Here is a 10,387-nt window from a genome sequence, read left to right on the forward strand (position 1 = left end):
AATACCCCTGTCAAGCGGGCAAGTTAGGGAGAGTGCACTCTATTTTAAGTGCACTTTCCCATATCTAAACGTCGCAAGCTGTGTGTACTCGCAGAAGAGTGCACTCCCGTCGAAGTGCGTTCACGGAACGCACTTTGCTCCTCGAGGACGTAGCCTCGCCGCCAGTGGTTTCAACGGTACAAAATGTAATGCATAGAAAAAGGACACAGAACCTAATTCTAGCTGTTGAACAGCTTTTAACAAAATAATCGTAGCATAACTCGCTGATATTCTGTTCTAGCAGGATCAAATGCCGCCTTGTCGCGCGCCACCATCTTGTTCTCGATTAGATAGGCATTCGTCTTGGCCGGCCTTGACTTGCAACTCTCCTATGATAAAAACACTTTAGTTTTTTTTTTGTTCAGTAAATATAGATTACGATTGTGCTTTATTTGTAATACAAATAAAGCAATCGCTTTTCAGTATTTTAAATATTATTCTACATCTTCAAAAAACATGGTTTTAGTCTGTCGCCATTTTTTTGAATGCGAGTCTGTTTTTCAGTTTAGCACCGCGTAGCCTAAGGTGTCACTCAAGGTCCCGATGGGCACTCCCCGTAAGTGTACTTAACTTGCCTGCTTGACAGGGGTATATTAAAGGAATATTTCTAGCGAACACCCACGTTCCTTTCTTATGTTTTTTAATAGTTAAAAAATTTAATTAGGAGTTTTACATGCCGAAACCACTTTCGGATTATGAGGCACGTTGTAGTGAGGGACTCCGAAAATTTGGACCACCTTGAGTTCTTTAACGTGCACCTAAATCTAAGTACACGGGTGTTTTCGCATTACGCCCCCATTGAAACGCGGCCGCCTTGGCAGGGATTCGATCCCGCGACCTCGTGCTTAGCAGTCGAACACCATAGCCACTAAGCAACCACGGCGGGTCATTGAATAGTTTAAACCCTTTAAAACAAGGGTTGTGTAATGGTATCACAGAAGTGCAGAAGAACTGTGCAAGTAGCTATATCGGGGTTCTGTGACCTGACTGGGATGGAGTCAGTAATGACGTGAACCGCAGAGTGGTATGGCAACTACCTGCCAGCTTTTTCTTATTTTTTTTTTACAAAAACGTTGGTGCGGATAAAAAGAAACTAAAGAAAAACCGCAACTAAATGACGTGCTTATTGTAACATTTCATCTGGCACAAAATTGATAATCTAAGCAGCCACAAAGTCAAAAAGAAATTGTTATGTTGCTGCGTGGGTCATATCGCGAGGCACCATCGCGGCAAGGCGTATCGGCAATAACCTTTTATTGCCGTCACGAAACAAACACAGAAATTTAATTATCGGGTTTCATTTGCCAAAACCACTTTCTGATTATGAAGCACGCCGTAGTAGAGGACTCCGGAAATTTTAAACACAGAACAGGGGAACTTGATAAGCACTGGAATATATACGTTCTTGGGGCCAGAAGTTGGCGCTCTTCAACACCAGGGTTGACTGACGAAGATACGTCATCCGCTGAACTCAGCGCCCAGAATCGGTACACAACACTCCTTCCCCCTTAGTTCGGACTCGACAATCAGCCAATGCCAGCACAAAGTCCCGAAGATGTTGGGGTGTCTTCCGGGCACGCTGCGAACGGCGTGGGCCCGTATATTCTACACTTTGCTCTGTTGGTGCTGGCTGAGGTGCTGCTATGTCGTCCGAAGGGAGCATGACTGTTGGTTGCTCCTCAGGTGGTAGCATGGCTGTTGGTTGCTCCTCAGGTTCACTGGGCTCTGGTGTCTTGCTGCTGCTCACTCCACCAGGTGAAGCGCTTTATGCAGGCCGGACCTCAGGCTGTCCTCTTTCAGGTACGGTTTCAGCTAACCTCATGGGAATGCTGCTCGGCCGACGAAGCTGGTCCACTTGCCGGCGAAACACGGTCATCCGGAAGAGCAATCTCATAAGATATCGGGCCAGTTGCTCTGGAAATCACAGCAGATACCCATGGTGGGCCCTGGCTGTAGTTACGTGCAAATACAGGGTCGTCGGGCTGGAATGGGCGTGGTGTAGGCAGAACTTCTGCCACCCGGGAGGACTTGTCAGGGGCCCGGTCTGGGTGCAGCCGATCCAGCATAGTAGACAGTCGGCGGCTCATCAACAACTCGCACGGGGAGCGTTTCGTGACAGTGTGCGGAGTTACATGCTGTTGTAGAGTGAAATCTACCAGGCGCTGTGCCCAGCTTTCTCGTATTATCCGTGATGACGCCTCTTTGGTGGTCCGTACCATCCTTTCGGCCTGCCCGTTCGTGGATGGATGGAACGGTGCAAATGTCACTTGGCGGATGAGGTTGGCATCCAAGAACCATCGAAATTCTGTGGATGTGAATTGCAGACCATTGTCGGAGACAAGGGTGTCTGGCAGGCCATGAGTTGCGAACAATCTTCGTAAGGTAGTGATTGCAGCACTCGATGTCACTGACGACATTGGTATGACCTCCAGCCATTTGGAATAAGAATCCACCACAATCAAAAAAGTCTGTTCTTGGAATGGACCAGCGAAATCTTTGTGCAGGCGTGACCATGGAGTCCGGGTCGTCTCCCATGGGTGCACAGGTGCCCGAAGCATCTCGGGCCGTGTTTCCTGGCAAGGAAAGCATCGCCGAACCCATTACTCAATGGCCGCATCCATGCCAGGCCACCATAGATAACTGCGGGCAAGCACTTTCATTCTGGCGATGCCGGGGTGTCCGACATGCAGAGCTTCGAGGAACCGGAAACGCAACTTCTGTGGAATCACCACACGATCACCCTGCAGTAAGCATCCCTTGTGGGCGGACACCTCATGTTGCCTGGACACGAATGGTGTGAACTCGGAGCGCACCTTGGCCACCCCTTCTACACCCAGCTGAGGACACGGGAGAGAATAGCATCCTTGACGGAGTGCTTAGCCACATCGTCTGCATGGACTGAAGATTCTGGAACTGCGTCCAGATGAATGACGACCTCCGCTGGCGAAGGGTCACCCTGGCACTGGTCCGCTTGAGGCAGTCTGCTGAGACCATCTGCGTGGCCTAACTGTTTTCCTGGTCGGTGGTGGAGAGTTTGCTGGTATCCATTCAGAAAAATTGACCAACGCAACATTCACGGTGAAAGCATCTGTGCAGTAGGTTCTCCGTTAAACCCTGGAAGATTCCAGGCGCGACGCTGACACCGAATTGTAATCGTCGAAGGCTGAAAGCACCCCGATGCGTCACAGTGGTCTGCGCCTCTGCAGATTCATCAGTCACTAGGAGCTGTGGGTAGGCCCGTGCTAAGTCTAGCTTCGCAAAGGCAGTTCCACCAGATAGGGATGTCAGCACGTGGTTCACAGCTGGTACCGGATACGAGTGCTGCTGCAAGGCTTTGTTGAGGGTGCATTGGAGTCTGCACAGATGCAGACGTCCCCATTTGTCTTCAGCGGCGTAACAATAGGGGTTTTCCAACGAGCGTGATCAACCGGCTCTAGGATTCCTTGTATCAGTTTGTCCAGTTCGGCGTCGATTTTCGGTCGCGGTGCCAAAGGAACCCTTCTTGCTTTCAGGCGGATAGGCACAACCTCAGCGTTAAGTGAAAACTGAACGGCTGGTCCTTTGTAGCCGCCCAGCGCCCCTCGAACACTGAGGCAAAGTCCCGGAATATGTTATCAAGTGAGGATGGTTGCTGATCGATGCGTTGCACTCCCGTGATATTGATACAGAGTGCCGGAAACCGATCCAGCCCGAGTAGACATGGGCGCTCGCCCTTGACAATGACCAGGCGCAATGGGCCGTCAAAATCTTTGAACTGCACTCGGACGGTACCAACTCCACGTGCAGCGATACGGTTGGCTTCATAGTCCCTCATGATAACATCAAGTGGCTGCAGGTTCTGGACACACCCCTTTGAAAAAATGCGTCTGGCTGTGGCGTCCGAGATAATAGAAAAAGTTGATCCCGAATCCACCTCCATCTGACACTGCGTGTCTTCGATTTTTACACTCACATGTATCTTCCTCTTGGCGGGTTTAGACACTTCGTTGATAGCAGTAACTGCCAAGTCGTCGCAGCATGAAATGTTTGTGCGAGGAGTGGTCTTGAATTGTTGCGTCTGGACTTGGTCTCTGGCATTTCTACGTGGGCTAAGCTGCCTCCGGGACCGGCATACCTTAGCAATATGTCCGGTTTTTCCACATACCCTGCACTGGGCACCGCGGAACCGACAGAGGCGGCGTTCGTGCGGGTCTCCACAGCTGGCGCAGGGGCCGCCCACCGATCTCTCGGTGTCCCATCGCTGAGTGGGGCTCGCACGTAACCGAAGAACATCTTCGGCGGTATCTTGCTCGCCATCATCGCCAGTCGTCGTCCCTTGATGCACGGGCTGAAAACGCGGCGCGCTGATGGTTTGAAACGAGGCTAGGCTGGCTCCCGGGCAATGGCCTCAGCAGCGACTGCTTCCTCGGCAGCACTGGTGAAAGACACCTTTTTTCGCCAGTAGTCGCCGCTTCACTGTGTCGCTCTGCAGTCCGAACACGAACCGATGCCGTAGCACGGTGTCGAGGTCGTTGAAGTTTCAGTGCTGTGCCGTCATTCGAAGAGCAGCGAGGTAGGCGGCGGGAGACTCACTTGGTGCCTGGTCGCAGCGATGGAATTCATATCGTCTGGCAAGCTCCGGTGGTTTCGGGGCTAGGTGGTCGCGCAGAACGGCGAGGATTCTTTCAAACGGTGTATCCTTCAGCTGGGCCGGTTCCACGAGCGCCCCGGCTAATTAAGAAGTGGCGGGACCGCAGCGGCTGAGGAATGCCGATCTCTTCTTGCTGGCGTCCGTAACGTCCTGCGCCTCAAGGAAGAACTGGAAACGTTCTACATAGTCCTCCCACTCTTCAGGGTGAGTGATATCGAAAGGCTCGAGCCCCTCCGTTGTGGTGGCCGTCATTGTGAACGAGTACGGACAGGAGCTAGCTTCCCGTTGCGGCGGTCTCATTCGATCCCATCTTCGTCGCCAGTGTTGCTGCGTGGGTCATATCGCGAGGCACCATCGCGACAAGGCGTATCGGCAGTAACCTTTTATTGCTGTCACGAAACAAACACAGAACAGGGGAACTTCACCCGTCGTGGTTGCTCAGTGGCTATGGTGTTGGGCTGCTGAGCACGAGGTCGCGGAATCGAATCCCGGCCACAGCGGCCGCATTTCTATGCGGGCGAAATGCGAAAACGCCCGTGTACTTAGATTTAGGTGCTCGTTAAAGAACCCCAGGGGGTCATAATTTCCGGAGTCCTCCACTACGGCGTGCCTCATAATCAAAAAGTAGTTTTGGCATGTAAAGCCCCATAATTTAACAGAAGAACTTGATAACCACTGGAATATGTACATTCTTGGGGCCAGAAGATAGCGCTCTGCAGCACCAGGGTTGACTGACAAAGATACGTCATCCGCTGAATTCAGCGGCCAGAATCGGTACACAACAGAAATGAAATGCGCAGCCGGCCTCTAACCTGTTTACGTACTGGAAACGTCAACAAGACAACCTTAGAGATCAAAGTAGCACATCTGCAAGTGCACGGCTAGCTTGATTGTATAAAAGTAGCAAAAATATATATTAAAAGCACATAGCTACGCAGAATTAACGTATGCCCATATACAAAGATATGCTTACGTCTCACGGGAATGAATCGCTGGTAACAAATTGTTTACAACGTGGATCGTGTTCTTCAAATGAGGTATTCCTTTGATAAATCACTGAGAAAACGACAAGCATGCATTCGGAAATAAACAGATTGTACAGAAACCAACCACGACGATTGTTACTGTAAGCGAATAAATGAACGAGCGAATGTACGATCGAGTGGCTGTCCCGTCCTCCTCCCTACCGCCCTTCCCCAAAACTTGGTAGCGCAAAAGCTAAGGCGCTACAGCTACCCCCGCTTTATAAACGCCTTTCACCTCAACTTGGTTTCCTAAAAATACTCGTGAATACGCGCCCTTCCCGAGGCGCCTTCGTTGTTGAGTCGAGGGACGCAAACAAGCCCTGTGAAGGCAGCCTGAACACTGTCAGCACATTCAATCGACTGTGAAGCTGCGTTTTCAGCGCAAACACAACCTCAAGACCCAGTTTTCAAATAACCATTGTTTTATACGATTTCATTGGAAGCATGCAAGTATGCTTACAGGTTTGGGCCTCGCGAACATAGCAGCTGGCGAAAGACGACACCCATGAAGCGATGAAGCGAGATCGCGAGCATCGCCGCACATTTCATGCACCGTTCCGACGCTTAGCGCGCTGTGCGCTCATACCCATCGATATCTCGGAATCACGTATGATATGCACATAAATTCATAGAAAAAAGTTATTACAGTTCTGCCGAACAGAACACGAGACCCAGGCGCGAGAACTCAGTCTGTTACCCACAACGTGCGCCAGCAGTGGGTCGGGGGTCTCGAAGGGATATGGCCGCAGCCTCCCAATGTTATCGGTATACCGCGTACCTTTGCAATACTCTGAATTGCGGTACCTCTAAGAACCTAACGTAAAATACAATATTAAGGATAGCTATAGGATATGAATGCGCCGTGTGTAATATATCAAGCAAATAGTTCCAGTCACGCCATAAAATTTATTTACTGTGACTGTTCGTTCACTACTATACACATTAAAAAGAGTAAGCTGAATTTCCATCCATTAACATGAGTCGTAAGGGCTCTAGACGGTGCCGTCCAATATTCCCACTATTCTCCGCACTGCTCCACCGTCATCAATACAGTGTAGTGATTGTCATTATCATAAAGCCATTTTCCATTCATCGTAAAGTCGCATCCCTTTAGAGCACGTACTGTTGGGCAGCTATATTTATGATGCACACATCAAAAGATTTCACCAACCTTCCCGCCAATGTCGCGAACCTCACTAGCCCGCCTAATTTTCAAGGCAAACATGTAAGGCATAATATATATCATGCCTTCAATATCTAATTATTATATGACACAGTGAAGAAAGTTGCCATGGATTTAGCAATATAGAAGTCCGTTCAACAACTCGACCATGGAACTGGCTTGTTCATCGTATCGTTATCAGAGATATCACCAGCCCCGCTCCCTTCTAAACCCAGAGGTTCAGAGCGTGAAAACACCGTGCTTCCGAGCCCAAAAGCCTCTGTTCCAACAGGAAGCTCGTGAACCTGTATCTCCCCCCTCCCTTTCCCCAGAGCCACGTTGACTGGTTGGTTCCAGTGTGAGGAAAGCTTGCCTTCGGTCACGTGGCCATGCAGTGGCCGTGACAACTGCTATTATGTTGGCCTGTTGATATAAAATTGGCAACCCTGGAACATACAAGTAATCTGGTTGGCGCCTACGTCTACTGCGGTAACACGCCTGTTTCCATTTTGTCAACGGGGCAGATGCGAGAAAGAGATACGCCATATGTCCCTGACACGCCTGCGCATGCGCGACTTGCGAAAGAAAATTGTGGGGACGGCGCTTAGGTACTACGGACGCGGACACGTTTTCGCCCTTTTGTCCCTATCCGAGCTGCACTATGCAACCGCAAATAAATAGTCCGGAATAGGTTCTACCTCCCTTCGCTTTTGTGGCGTAGCGGTTACGGTGCCGCGCATGGAATTAGGAGGTCAGTCTCTCAATGCATGTTAAAACGATTTTTTTTCCTTTTTTTACAGCAACTTTATGGATACTCCAGGCACATTTCCGTCATTGGTGTAGCCGTGATGTTCCATATAAGGTCCAAGGGCGATAACATCGTGCACCTCGCACCGTATGCTGTATGTGCGAATGAAAGCGTGCGAAGCTGAGCCACAGAACACATACAGCTGAGCCGACAATGGCGGCTCAATCTCGCGCGCTCAAGGGAGGAAAGCAGGGAGGAAGCGCGCCGTCTTTTGTCGCGCTCAAGGCACCAGAGGGCATTTTTAAATGAATGAATGAATGAATGAATGAATGAATGAATGAATGAATGAATGAATGAATGAATGAATGAATGAATGAATGAATGAATGTGTATTTTTTAGTGGCGCATGGCCAGGGATGGCCAAAGAGCGCCATGACTGATAATGTTTTCTTAAGCGCTGATTTGTGTGTTTCGATGGTGGGATGTAGCATGGCTGTAAAGTGCCCTGAAATCAATGTGTATCATAGAAGCGTAAAATGATATATATTATAAAATTATGATAGTGATATATGTAGTTGTCTATGGATATAGTACGCTTGATAAGTGGTCATGACGCTAAAATGCAAGACTGTGGAAATAGCTCCTATGCCTCCGGAAGGCCTTTGAGCCCAAAGGCTGGGAGGCAGGTGCTTTCTATTAAAGCAGTTACCGCAGCAGAAACCTCAGTTAAGGGGCTGTGCTACGGATTTCCTGGTGATATAACATGAAAACTACTTACATCTTTTAAAAATTCGAACAAGGACTGATATTTAAAGAGAGGTTCCATACCTATGAATATTTGAGGATGGAGTGGAATTCGCTGCCGATGTGGTAATGGAAATTGCTTTTTCCTATTTGTGTCTAATTCCCTGCATTGCATCAGGATGTGAAGCACGGTAAGTGGCTCACCACATTTATCACACGTGGGTGGGTCGCCACCGGACAAGAGGTATGAGTGTGTGCTGTATGTGTCTCCTATCCTGAGTCTGCAAAGTGTTACTTCTGTATGGCGGTTCTTTGATACCGGGGGCCAGTTGCCAAGATACGGCTTGATAACATGCAGTTTATTTTCTGTTTCCTTGTCCCACAAGTGCGGCCAGAAAGCCCTTAGCTTTTTTCTTATTGAGGGCGTATGGTCCATTACAGGGACAGTCGTGGAAGTGTTGGAGGCGTTCGTGTGGACGGATGTGGCTAGCTGGTCAGCCAACACGTTTCCCTCTATCTCTCGGTGCCCCGGCACCCGGCATACGACGATATACTGCTTGAACGCATAGGTGGTTAGTAATACTGAGTAAAGAGATACAATGACAGGGTTTTGATATTTTTTGACACTTTTCAAAGCGTTTACGACGCTCAAACAATCTGTGTATATAACTGCCTTTTGGATATTGGATTCTTTAATGTGCTTAATGGCGGCCAATATCGCGTAGGCCTCTGCTGTGAAAATACTTGTGCTAGGATTCAATACACCGGAATCCGAAAAGGATAGACTGACCGCTGCGTAAGACACGCCAGAATAACACTTTGATGCGTCTGTAAAAAATTCAGGAGAGGAGTATTTGAACTGTAATTCGAGGAAGTGCATTCGGATATGCGTGACAGGCGCGCGCTTTGTAACAGCTACGAAAGATGTATCACAGTGTATAAGTTGCCACTGCCAGGGCGGGGGCCGTATAACCGGGGGCATAAGGTGGTATTCAAGCAGTGGAACCCTTGTTTGTTCAGCTATGTTTCTAACACGTAGTGAGAAAGGCTTTGCCACTGTGGGCCGGTTGCGGAAAAGTTGAGAACTGAACAAATCATTTATAGTGGAATACGCGGGGTGCTCACTGTTTGCGTTCACTCTCAGAAAATACATAAAAGACGAATATGTTCTCTGCAGTTGAAGTGACCATTCATCCGATTCAACGTACAGGTTTTCCACTGGGCTTGTTCTGAAGGCGCCTGCGGACAGGCGAATTCCTCAGTGGTGGACAGGGTCTAGCATCTTCAGAGCAGTTGGAGTAGCCGACTGGTAAACTATGGCTCCATAGTCTAGCCGTGTGCGTATGAGGCTTTTATATAAGTTCATAAGACATATTCTATCACTGCCCCAGGTTGTGCGTGACAGCACCTTTAAGATATTCATTGTTTTCATGCATTTGTTTTATGATACTTTATGTGCTGTATAAAGGTTAATTTCGCGTCTAAGATTATACCTAAAAATTTATGTTCCATATTTACAGGCAGATGCTCACCATGCAACACAATTTCAGGATCAGGGGGCAGGCCTCTTTTTTTAGAGAAAACGACACATGTGCTTTTTTGTTGGTTCAGTCTGAACCCGTTCTCATCCGCCCATTTGGAGACATTTTCTAGAGCAAGCTGGACCTGTCGCTCACAGATTGCGAGAGAACTCGATTGAAATCCTATCTGCACATCGTCAACATATGATGAATATAAGATGTTACGTAACAGAATTCATTTTTACTATAAAGAGCGTGCAGCTGAGCACCCCGCCCTGCGGCACTCGTTTCCTGCACAAATTTTCGTGACAGAACGTTGCCCACTCGAACACGGAATGTGCGATTAGACAGATAACTTTCAATAACACTAAACATATTGCCCGGTATACCTAACTGTGAGAGGTCTCTCAATATCCCAAACCACCACGTAGTATCATAAGCTTTCTCCATATCTAAGAATACTGATAAAAAAACTGCTTATGAACAACAGCTTCACGGATACGTGCTTCGATACGTATG

This window comes from Dermacentor albipictus, unplaced genomic scaffold (genome assembly GCF_038994185.2).
Source record: "Dermacentor albipictus isolate Rhodes 1998 colony unplaced genomic scaffold, USDA_Dalb.pri_finalv2 scaffold_14, whole genome shotgun sequence".
NCBI classification, from domain to species: Eukaryota; Metazoa; Arthropoda; class Arachnida; order Ixodida; family Ixodidae; genus Dermacentor; species Dermacentor albipictus.